Genomic DNA, 11,680 nt, shown 5'->3' with positions numbered 1-11,680 from the left:
TGTCTGTGGATAGAGTTTCTTATGAGTCTTTTCAGCACCTGATTAGCAGGTGCAAACAGGTACTTGGCTATCTAAAACTTTGGCTAATTGCAGGCATGAACTGCGACTTCAAAACTAGATACTACCCACTTAATGAAGCAGCCTGTATTCGGTAGGGGCTGTAACTTTGTAGAGAGCTAGCACGGTTTACCTTGCATTACCTTAGGGTTACAAGGTTAACCTTGTATTGCCTAATATGTGTTTGTTTTGTTTTAAAAAACTTTTACAGGGCATTAGTTGTTTCATCAATGGTCTCGGTCTGCAGGTAGTAGTCACAGCTTTATGGGTATCAGAAGAGCATTAGTCATATACAAATGGTAACAATCTGGCATATTGATAACTACGTCTTTATTATAACCCATGAATTAGGCAAACAAGTGTTATAATCCTGCACTGAGGCACTGAGATTTTGATGTGACTTTGGGTAGGTCAGTGGTACCATGTTAAAATTGAAACTTAGGGTTTGGAAGTTCTTATTCTGGTTGTGCTCTCACCAGCAGGCAGCAGCCTGCAGCTGCGTTGACATGGTGTGCACTTGTGGGCGGGCAGCGCAAGCTGGCTGAGGCCGGGGATGGCAGTGCCTGGCTCCTGGCTCCAAGCTTGCTTCTAGGTGACCTTTCTTTCTAACTGAGGATTGCAGAATCTTTTTCTTCTGACATCTGCCACTCAATGATTTTGAGGAAAACAGGCAGCAGATCAGTTAAAATAAGATAAATACAACATTGTTGGGAATCAGAATGGCTTTACTTTGCCAGAGAAGAGTCATGCTCCATATGTGAATGATCTTCCTTTGACCTAAACTTAAACCATGAGTTCAGGGAACAGCCATTTATAGAATTGGTTAGGTCTGTAATTCACTGTGTGAATAACAGGATGGTCTGAAAGAGAAAACAAAGATCCTTACTTCTCAGCAAAGATGCAGAATAAAGACTATCAAATTCTCTTGGGTTTTCTTGTTGTTACTGGTGTTTTTTGGTTTTGGTGTGGGTTTTCTTTTTTTCTTGTGGAGAGGAATTGATGGGGTTTCAGAAATAGTCAGTGTAAACTGTTTCCTATTGCGTCTGGCAGCTGTTCTCTCAGTGTTTGCAGATGAGGGGTACAGCAACACTCCTTAAGAAACAATTGCTTGTGGGGAACAGATGAGTCCGAGGTCCTGGTTAAGGGAGAATGCACTCCCATAAATTACTGCATTATTATACATCAAGAATACTTTTGCAGTCTGTCATTGGAGCAACCATTGAGTGGGATTCTGCATCCCACACTTGAAAATGGTCCCAGCTCAGTCAAATACTTGAGCATGTGCTTGAAAGCTAAGCATTGACTTCAGCAGCTTGCCTAAGGGCTGACTCAGGTTTCAGGCTGGTCTGGACGGCTGCTGTAGTTCTCATAACTGTTCTCATACGCTGTTTCCTCCGGTGAGAGTGGCCAACAATATTTGTGTGCTTTGTGTGCTTTCTGTGCTTGTGAAATACGGTGATCAATTCTCCTCCCTAGCAGTGCTAAACTCTCTCTTTTGCAATGCGAATAAAAAACTTACTACATGGCTGGATCACTGGGGGGTGAGGGGGTGTGTGTGACATCCACTGATGCGGTGGTGTTGATCTGGAGTGAGTTGGCCCAGATTCACATTTGCTCTAAGTTCACTGATTGTGAGTTATGGTGTTGCTGTGTGCATGGCACAGAGGACAAACTTGACACACAGCAAGAAAGTGATGTTAACTAGTGTAGCTGCCTCCCATTAAGGAAGAAGAATCAAATCAAAAGATATGAAAACGATTATTCAGGATTGAATAATGCTCTTGATTTTCCATGCCACCATTTAAGACTTGTAACATGTGACTAGTCCAAAGCCTGCTAAGCAGTCTGCTGCAGTGATGATATGCCTTAGTCACGATGTCTCACCCTGAATGGGCTGAGATGTGGTATTACTGTGCTGGGTATAGATATTGCCATAATTTTTTTTTTTTTTCCCCCCCCACAATGTTGTTATATAGTGACTAATTGACATCCCAGAAAGTTAGTTACTGTGAAGGGTAGGAAGCTGGTGGTGGTTGGGGTCTGTGCAGCTGTAGGATAGGAGACGGACCGCAACCATAGCTGTGCTGATTCAGGTTTTCATATAGATTGCTGGGAGATCAGATTCACCACGCGTGTTTGTCCCTTCTGTATTGATTCAGCGTGCTAAAGTGAAGACAGTTCAATACAGAGATAAGAAAGAGAAAAAACAAGGGCTGACAGACATTTTGTCATTTTTGGCAAAAATAAATGTACAGTATAAACCAGTTCACAGAGCTGTATGGCCCTGCCTTTGTGTTCTGAGAGTGCACATGATTTACTGCAGAAATCAGTTTGGCATACCGTAGCTGTGCAGATTCAGCAGAACCTACCATTATCTTGTCATGTTTTTTAGCAAATTGACTTTTACAAGGCAGCAATTCAAAAACATGAAAGGGAAATGTGCTGAACAACCCATCCTTTCTTGTCCCCCCTTCTAGTGTGTGCTGGCAAATCTGCCACAGCTGCACCCACAGGCATGGTGGTGTTCAGCTCCCTCGCTTGCAGGCTTTGGGCATTCTGCATGCATAAGCTGGTGTGGGTCTTGATTTTATTATTGTGCTCTCAAACTCCTAAGTTGCTGACTTTTCAGCTAAGTACGCCAGTTCAGACATGGCTTTCTGTCATGTTTCACTTTACAGGCTTAATAGGATTTCACTGGTACAGCAAGGGTAACAAATGCACTGTTCGCAAAATTTAGCAAATCTTGCTGCTTTTCAGCTGTGTGCATCCACAGCCCGCAGTCTGACAGACAAAGAAAAATGGCCAGAAAGCAGCCAGGTTCCTGGGCTTGTCCCGACTAGCATTGCCTTTCACTGCCTCTGAAGGCAGAGAGTATTGAGCTAGATGCACTGCTGGTCTGACCCAGAAGGGCATTTTCTGTGTTTTTAAAGTATGTCTCTATTCCAGTGTCAGCGCTGAAGTAGCCATGGATACAGTATTTCTGCATTCTCAGTTGTTTGGCAAACGTACCTCGATTTTTGTTTATTTTTAAGGGGTTAATTTAAAATGTGTAAAACTTTCCTACCTTCTGGGAATTCAGGACATTCAGTCCATGTATGCCTGAGCAAATGGCTTCTGTTTAATATCATCTTTGTACATTACCATTAAGAGATGGCTATTAATGAGAGCTAAGCTGTGGATGTGCCCAAGGGTGAAAAAAGAACAAAAAGTAAGACTGAGGGGAGAGGAGATGGGAAAAGGGAAGTTCTTTGTTTGTGCAGGTTTTTTTTAAATGGATAATGTGTGTGAAGGGTAGGGGTGGAGATGCGCCAAGGAGCATTCTGAGATAACAAAATAGCTTGCTTAGCTAAACAGAGTGGATTGAAATGACAGCCCTACCCATCCTTCTCTCTCGCCTTTCTGCGAACTAACCAGCACTTAACCAAGCAGCAGTGTTCATGTGTGGAGCAGGGCTGTGCACAGCTCCTTTTCCTCTTCCCTTGGGTTTTGAGATGAAACTGCAGGGCTAGTGGTGTTTCCCTCCAGCTCCTGAGCTTAGCAAGTTTTGTATGAAGAAAGTTAACTGGCCAATACCACTGTCTGCTCCTCACAGTTTGACAGGTCCTCCGCCACCAGCGTGTGCCTGTGTGTCACCACGCTCCATGAACCTGCTTAACAAATCCTGTTTCAAGCCACAGTGGTCATTTTCTTGACGACATGACTGTTCCTCAACAGAACTTTTGTCCGTAGAAAGTACTTGTTTCCTTTCCTTTTCTCTGCAGAAACTATTTGTCACTCGGAAGACCCCTCTGTTTTTGAAGATCAGCCAGGCAGACCAGACATGCCAGTGAGGGAGACCCATCCTGATGCAGCAGGTTTCAGATGCCCCTGCATCCTGTCCCTTGTGTAGACTTTACTTACTATCACAAGTAATGTCTTACAATCTTTTGAATGGCTCACCCAATAGAAAAAGCTTTACTCTGTATTAATGGTTAATGGGTCTTTCTAGCAGATGTGAAATCCAGTGAAACATATACAGTTTCTTTGGTTTTAACAGGAACAGATGATTTAATAAGCAGCTATAAATCTCTTGGGAATGTACAGACATAGTCAAACAGCACACTTCTGCCAGATTTTCACTTGACTAGACTTATAGCCTATGAGTCATAGTGCTCTGCTCCACTCTCCACCTCAAATGCCTGTTGTTGTTGTTTTGGCTTTTAGAGGTGCTCTGTGCTGCATATGGGGGTTTTTATCACCTTCTCCTGTTAATGGGCCTGCTCTTTCATCCAGCAGACAGCATTCGAGCAGTTGACTTTCATTCTCTGTGTGTGCACGACAATGCATGACATTTCTTTTCTGTTCTCTAGCCCAGCTTGTGATTTTAAAATTGTACAGTGAAAATGTTTCTGAGGATTGTATTAATATAATCTCCTAAATGGGTTTAGTAGTGTGAATCTGGTTAAATTAAAAGAGGTGTAGTCAGTCTCTTTCTTAATACAGCAGTGCTTTTCTTCCAGCAGTCTGTGGCCACCTTATGAAGTTTAATAAACTTATACTATTGTGGTTTAATCCCAGCTGGCAACTAAGCACCACGGAGCTGCTTGCTCACGCCCCCCCAGTGGGATGGGGGAGAGAATCAGAAGGGTAAAAGTGAGAAAACTCATGGGTTGAGATAAAGACAGTTCAATAGGTAAAGCAAAAGCCGCGCACGCAAGCAAAGCCAAACAAGGAATTCACTCACTACTTCCCACTGACAGGCAGGTGTTCAGCCATCTCCAGGAAAGCAGGGCTCCATCATGCGTAATGGTTACTTGGGAAGACAAACGCCATCACTCCAAACATCCCCCCTGCCTTCTTCTTCCCCCAGCTTTATATGCTGAGCATGACATCATATGGTATGGGATGTCCCTTCGGCCAGTTGGGGTCAGCTGTCCCAGCCGTGTCCCCTCCCAACTTCTTGGGCACCCCCAGCCTGCTTGCTGGCAGGGTGGGGTGAGAAGCAGAAAAGGCCTTGACTCTGTGTAAGCACTGCTCAGCAATAACGAAAACATCCCTGTATTACCAACACAGTTTTCAGCCCAAATCCAAGACATAGCCCCCATACTAGCTACTGTGAAGAAAGTTAACTGTATCCCAGCCAAAACCAGCATGTATACTAACAGTATTTCTAATAGATTCAGTTATTATCAGCTCTTTAGAGATAAGGAAACCAAGAGAGAAAGCAGAAAGCTGTTTCAGTTACCTGTGGCTCATGCTGAATTGGAGGGGAGGGTTATATTTCCTAAAGTATTGAAGTGCCATTCCAAATGGATGTAAATTGGCACTGTTTTACAAATGTCGTCTTTTATATTGTGTTGATTTGCTGGCTTTCCATAAGTGTCTTAGATGTCTAGGAACTTGGTTTGCAAGCTCCCGTTTTATTTTACAGTTGGTTTACAAGCCATGTGAATTACACTTGGGAGCCACTCTAGAAGAGGTGAGGTATTAGAATTGCTAAGATTTGTTCCAGGTCACACCCTGGTAAGCCAGAGATGAAACTAGTGATAAAACACGAGGCTTTGTGTGAAGCTTTTAACAATTGTGGAGGTTCTTACAAGACAGGTGCAGTGCAGCTTATTTTGAACGCATCTGGATGGAGAGGATTTAAAAATTGGCCCACAACGTAGGTTTTGGGGTGTTTTTTGTTTTGTGTTTTTTTTTTTTTGAATCTTGCAGTGCAAGTGTCTAATAATTTAGAATGTGACCAGATACAAAATCTTTGTCTAAGAAAAATGGTGCAAAGTTCTGACTTCATCATATGCAGGCAGGAAAAATCAGGCTCTAAATCTTTCACTGGCTCAGGACTGCGTTTACTTTTGTCCTACTCTGGGACTGTGTGAATTGTGTGGAAAGCTGCTTATTTCAGTGGTAAGGATGACGAAGAAACCCTGTTCATGTTTGGCCTTTTTCAGGGTGAAGGGAGTATCAAAATTGCATAGATATGAAGCAGGTTAAGAAACTGGAAACAGCCTTGGAGGCTGATTAATGTACAGAATTGTATGATGTGATCAAAGATACATATTGTTTGAAGTTTATGGTGAGATTGCAACTTACTGCATCATTCCAGTACTAATTGCTTCTGATTTCTCAGTGCTTCAGAAAGCCAAACAGGTATTGTGTTACTAGGTGAAGAAAGCTTTCCAAGGCCATATAACTGGATGGTGTCAAAATCAAGAACAACATTTGATTCTTCTGACTCCTTGTTAGGTCCCTTCACATGGTGCAGGAAGCGGAGTAGAGGGTTTCAATCCTATGTATACATGCAAAAAAATCCCTTTCAACTCTTTCTGGCAAACAGAGCGCGATGCTTTATGCTTTCAGTAAGCACAGAGCTCTCAAGTTTACTGATGGGACTTTCACACGTCAGGAAATTAGAAAACTGGAGTCGTAATCAGCATGTCTGTTCTTGAATGGGGAATTTTCCCCAAAGCAAGTTGTGATGCATGCTCTTAATGATTTGAATCTTGCAGTTCAGACTTTCCATAAGCTGCTTCCAGCATTGTAGGCACTAACCTGTGTTTGCAGTGAACATACACACACCCAACTGCAAGGGTAACAGCCATAAGTTACATGTTTAAATCTCGGCATAACTCTGTGTGATTAATTGGGAATGGCTAGTGCCTTTAGAAGTCTGCTCCTACTGTGGCATTTAGATGGAGATGATGGTGCAGCATTCAGGGCTCATGCTGTTGTGGGCCAGGTTAGGGGTTAGCTAGAAATCAAGACTTTTAGTGGAGCTTTTGCTAGCACTTCTTAACTGGCAGCAGGGTCTTTTGCAAACTTTCTGGTGTGTGGTCTTTGCACGCTAAATGGGTAACACTCGGCTTGTGTTGTGGGATTTCACCATTTTCGTAGAATGAACAGCAAGCAGCAGCAGTTGCAGGGAGTGAGTTGTCCACCCCCTTAAAGCAATGTACATAGCAATAGGGAACATCATGCGACTACATGGACCTTATCCAGTGTTTTAAAGGGAAAATATCTATAACAGTATCCTAGCCTATATAAGCTGTATAGTTTTCCAGACTTGGAAGAAAAGCACTGGATACTTTCCCAAGTTCCGCCCTTTTCAGTTTGATGTGAAAAAATGTTGATTCCTGCTTTTCTTTTGTCTCTAAAATGGGAAATACTTTAACTAAAAGAAGAAATTTATACTTTTTCATGGCAAGAGGCAAAATCTTATCTCTGAGCCATCTGTTTTGATGAGAGTAAAGCAGAATGTGTACTTTCTTTTTTTTTTTTTTTTTCCTTTTTTTCCCCCTTCTTAAATAATAGCCTCTACTGTTAGTGGTGAAGAGGAGACAGGTAGGTGTGTGATCCCCCAGCAGCCTAAAACGCGGTGTTGGGAGAATCCTTCCTGGGCTGTGGGGAATGTGGGGCTGTTTTCAGAGGCTTTCCCGAGCTCTGTTTGGAAGAGTGCACAGAATCGGAGGAAGAGGAATGACCTTGCTTTTAAGGCATTCATCTGGAGCTTGGGCACTGGGAGCTGAATTCCCAGCACTGGGGCTGGCTTCCTCTGTGGTCTGCAGTATGTTGCTCAGGGGATGTCTGTGCCACACAATGGAGCTCAGCACAGAGAGCCCTGGAGCTGTCTCCAGGAGGTCTGCACAGCCCCACAGCGCAGTGGGGCACTGTGTGGAGGCATGACCTCCTTCCTGAAAAAATACAGCTGTGCTAGTTCAAGGGGGCTCTGCTGCTTCCAGTTCTGGAATTACGATGGTTGTGGGTCATTTGGGCATCTCTGTACCGCTCTCCACTGCTAAACCCAGGAAGCACTGAGGTACCAACAAACTAACACAGAGTTCACAAAATGTTTTTGAACTGTCTGGTCTCGTTTTGGATTTCTTTTGTTTTGCGCAAGCTCATCCTAGTCACTGCACTGTCACTGACTTTCATTTCCTCCATGGCAGTGGAAACCAGCTAAAAGGAAAGCTTAATTTCAGCTGTTTCCGATGCCCAAGCAAATTGTTTTCCAGGAAGAAAAAAGTTCTGGTATCCCTTGGAGTTCAGCTGACCCTGACTACCTTCCAGGTCCTGACTGTGATCTCAGGGGAGGCAGCAGAGCCTGGTGCTCAGAACCCGGTTGGTCACACACTGTTCCTGAGGGGCCACTGTGCAGCCTCACACACAAAGCCACTTAACTCCTTTGTTCCAAGCAGCCACACAGGAGTGACATTTACCTGGCTTTGTAAAGCATACTGAGGGGCTATGAATGAAAGAAGTTGTATATTCAAAGCAATATTTTGTTTATCTGCTCTATCCAAAATAGAGAAGAAAATAGCTTCATTGTCTGCAGCTTGAAAAATCTGCCTGCTGTGATGATTATGGCAATATGAAAGACAAACTCATTATATGGCTAAGAAAACACATGCTGTCACTGGCTTTGATTTCTATGGGCTGTAGGTGATGGGAGTAGTGCTGGGCTGGTCCTTGCAGTACCCTTCCTCCACAGAGATGCTAAGCAGGGCTCACAGGCATCACCCCAGCACGTGACCAGCAGTTCACAAGGTCTCCAGGCTAGCTTGGAGGTTCAAGTCATGGCTAAAATAAAGTCAATGGCAGAAGTTAATGCACAGATAAGTCATTGCTTTTTGTTCAAAAGAACATCAGGCTGACACTTTCTTCTTAGAGTCTTTTGGCTAATAGGCTTTGGAAGATAAGATCTATCCAGTGGTGGTGGTGGGGGTGTTGCATAAACTTCCTGTGAACTTTCATAGTTGACGATCAAAAGGAATCACAAAACATGTTGTTGTTATTTATCTATCTATTTATTTATTTAGAAGTTCAAAGACTGCACAGTGATATTGGTTGTGATTTTTCTCATGTAAACAAGGTGATATCATACTTGTTGCTCAGCCTTAGGCCCTCTTATTTTCCATTTTGAGTTTAAGTTTAGAGCTCTTTTCCAAGGGGGGGGAAAAATGCAAAAACCTAACTGCCACCCATGTTCTGCTTCAGAAACCAGCACCGCATTATTGAATATACCTGTCCTTGTGTCCATTGCTTTGCTAAGAGATGTTCTTCCCTTGATTAGCTCTGTAGAGCTAATCTAACAATAGAGATGGTTCCCAACAGCATCTTCTTTGTCCCACTACCTGATGCAAGTACAGGAAGGGCTACCTTGACAACAATTTGAAAAATGCCTCTTCAGATGGGGATTTGGCTTAATGGATCTGTCTTCCCATCATTTATGTGCTCTCAGAAGGATTCTGCCCCTCTGTTCCCATTAAGTCAAAGCTTTGCAGCACTTGCTTGGATGCACGCAAGATTTAGTCCTCCCAGAGTTATGTTCTTGAGTCCTGCTTGCATTGCAATTCCAGGTGTGAGAGGATCTGGCTTTTAAATTGCCTTCTAGTCCCATGTGTAGCATCTTGTGTCTCAGGATGTGTACAGTGAACGAGGGCAACAGAAACTTGTCGTTTGGCTTTTACTTAAAAGAAACAGTAGTGAACTAAGAAGAACTTGGATATCTCACATTCATGTAGAGTCAAATCTGAATTCCTGTAGAATTTCAAGCAACTCATTGACATCTCTCCTGATATGGTTAGTTCCCAGAAGAAGCCTGCTTGTCTCATTTGCCCGTCTTCTTGGAACGTAAATCCATGCTTGATGGGGATACACGCAGTAAAAAAAAAAAAAGATGTAGGAAGAGACTAACACCTACAAAGGGCAAAATTTTCTTGTTTTGTCCAGACAGGACAAATAGTCTCCCCTCGGGGGCTTCCCCCCTCCATCAATTTTGGTCCTACAGCTTCCTGTCCTTCCTTTTTCAGGCATGCCTGGGATACAGCACAGCCACGCACAGGAAGGGTGTTGACTGGAGTGCCGATGGGTTGCAGGCAGGGCTGGCTCTGGGGAGCTAAGGAGCAGAAGGACTTATTTACATGAGGTTCCCACCTTTTGGTTATCCTTGTGGCTTGGCTTGTGCCTTGGCCTGGTGCCATCTGACACAGTTTGCAGCACTGGGACGTTGAGGCCTGGCTGAATTGGCTGCCTGGGCCCATAGCCAGTTTGTATGGCTTGTTTGGCTTTGCACTGCTTTCCTAGCAGGGTGAGCTGTAATATGTGTCTCCTGTCATGAATCAGACCATAGGTATGGGTAATTCTCAAACCGGGCATTTACATGAGTTAATTCCACACTGTTCAGGTTTAAAGTTGTTTTATTAAGGAATTATTCAGCTTATTGCTCAGCAGATTTTCAGCCTCATTAGTATGTTTAGCATGGGGAATGTGTCCTGGTTATATCACCAAAAAACGTCTTAAAGCTTTAATTGCTAAATAAAAACTCTTTGTCTCTCTTTTCTAAAATATACAACATTACTAAAGCACCACTTTGGTAAAATATTGTAGCACATGTTTGGCATGTTTTTAAGTTCTTTTGAAGTCAATGTTTAAGTGCTTTGCTGAATAAGGGCCTAAAACAATAATAGCCACAAAGTTAAGCCACTTTATTTCTGAATGAGTGTTTGCACAGGAATTCAATGTGTGTCAGCTTCTTGTCATGACCCCCCAGGTACAGATATCCTCTTAGTTTCACTGAATCACTTAGCAACTTTTGCAAATTGCTGTCTTGCACCCAGTTGAGACGTCAGGGTCAGACCCAAGTACGGCAGGCTTTCATTTGCAGAATGAGATCAAACTGAAATGGAATATAGGGCCATAAAGGGATTGGCAGCATCTCAAAGAGTGCACAGCTATGATTAGTCATTTCCTATATACATATAGTATGTGTATACTGTGTGTGTGTGTGTGTATATATATACACACACACTTTTTTTTTTATGGGTTAGTGAAATCAGTACAGTGCTTCAAACATGATCCTCGTTGGGCTATTAAAGGGGTCATGGAAATTTTTTAATTCTCCTTCTAGAAGAGAGAGTTGTGGAAATACTATGGGTAGTGGATCTGATGCTGAAATGGGGGAATAAAGCAAATTCATAGCTGACTGATCTTAGACTTACACCTATGCAGTCCCATTGCAACTGGAGGGCTTGTATGTTGGGTCACCTCCTTTGCTTTATTGTTTGCAGGGCCATGATATACTTTTGTACTATTTACTGTGGTACCACAATCCTAGCAAAACATGATGAAGTGAGGCCAAATTGAAATTAATGTGCCACTGAAGCCGGTGGAACTCTTACTCCCTTCAGTCGAATGATGCTTTTGGGGTCAGAGGTGTTATCTTGTGCCACTTGCTCCGTTGCTGTGCTCTTATGCCATTGTGTTGGAATGCTAACAATAAAGGCCAGTGCTCTAGAATGTTAATTCAAAGGAGGACTCAAAGGTGTTGTGGGACTGCTCCAAAGAGTACAGTGGCTGCTGTCCTGGTAGTCATCTTCTTGTCCCACCTTGTAGTCACAGAATGCCCTATGCAAAAGTATTGAGTGCTGGGCCTCTAAATAAAGCGCAAAGAGCACAATATTTGTACTGCATGCATGCTTTACATTATGAGCTGGTTGGGGCCTTTTCCCTTATTTCCATACCTCTGCAAGTCACTGCCTGGTGATGAGGAAGTGCTGCCTAGCTCTCTGCCTCTCCCAGTGAGGTCAGCAGGAGCTGCAGGCACTTGCCTTTCCATGGTATTGGGGTAAAAACGTACTGGGAC

The sequence above is a fragment of the Platalea leucorodia genome (genome assembly GCF_965183815.1).
Source record: "Platalea leucorodia genome assembly, chromosome: 7".
Classification (NCBI taxonomy): Eukaryota; Metazoa; Chordata; class Aves; order Pelecaniformes; family Threskiornithidae; genus Platalea; species Platalea leucorodia.
This window is presented reverse-complemented; position numbering follows the sequence as displayed.